This window comes from Chenopodium album, chromosome 19 (genome assembly GCF_948465745.1).
Source record: "Chenopodium album chromosome 19, dcCheAlbu1.1, whole genome shotgun sequence".
Lineage (NCBI taxonomy): Eukaryota > Viridiplantae > Streptophyta > Magnoliopsida > Caryophyllales > Amaranthaceae > Chenopodium > Chenopodium album.
Genome location: NC_137852.1, coordinates 31849517 through 31850509, shown reverse-complemented (window position 1 = coordinate 31850509; position 993 = coordinate 31849517). Strand labels below are relative to the sequence as shown.

Genomic DNA, 993 nt, shown 5'->3' with positions numbered 1-993 from the left:
CGAGATAAGACCGGCCATGATCACATTAATAGAGACGAGGCAATTTAGTGGAGCTAAGAGTGAGAGTCCATTGAATCACCTCAAGGAATTTAAAAAGTATTGCAATACCATCAAGGTGAACGACATTTCTCAAGAGTTCATTCGGCTAAAGTTGTTTCCCTTTTCTCTTATTGGTCGTGCCTTAGAGTGGTTGGATAAAGAGGTTAAGCCTAATTCTCTTAGAACATGGGATGATGTTACTAGAGCTTTCTTGTCTCGCTTTTACCCACAAAAGAAGACGGCGGAGGCTAGGGAATTAATCCAAGGATTCAAGCAAAGGCCTAATGAGAATCTCTATGAAGCATGGGAGAGGTACAAGGAGTACCAAAGAGAATGTCCACATCATGGGATTCCTACTTATCAAGTGATCCAAATTTTCTATGGAGGTTTGAGTGCTCAAGGCAAGTCATGCCTAGATGGAGGAGCCTGTGGTCCTATAATGAATAGGACGGAGGAAGAAGTGGTAGACATAATAGAGGATGTTGTGAGGTACTTTAGAGATCGGCAAGAAGGAGAGAGAGAATCTACAAGCAAGAGTGGCTCAACGGTGTATTCGATGGATCACCTCAATGCAATCAACAACTTGTCATCCCAAATTTCAAATCTAGGGAAAGAGATGACATCAATCAAAGCGAAGCTTGAGAGTGTGTTCGTGAATTCTTTGAGTCTTCCCTCCCAAACCAAAGGGAGTGGTACAATCTCTAACTCTTTTCCTTCTACTTCTAATAACATGCCAAGTGGTTGTGTGTTTTGTGATTTATGTGGATCTTATGATCATGATTCTTCCATGTGTTCACAAGCTTTTGTTGATGGATGTGATGATGTTGAAAATAATGAATGTGAACATTTGAACTTTGTGTCTAATGCCAACGGTGGTCAAAGGTTTGAAGGACCTAAGAACTTTGGTAATAGGAATTCTCACCCTCAAGGAGGTGGTTTTGATAATTATAACAA

The 993-nt window shown here is 40.7% G+C and overlaps 1 non-coding gene across 1 annotated transcript; it reads right to left on the bottom strand.

Annotated features, from left to right (window-relative positions):
* Positions 1-284: 284 nt before the first annotated feature.
* Positions 285-390, bottom strand: LOC145596395 (small nucleolar RNA R71). Its single transcript, XR_014103234.1, has one exon. It is a non-coding gene; the product is annotated as a small nucleolar RNA R71 (small nucleolar RNA).
* Between the last annotated feature and the right edge of the window lie 603 nt (positions 391-993).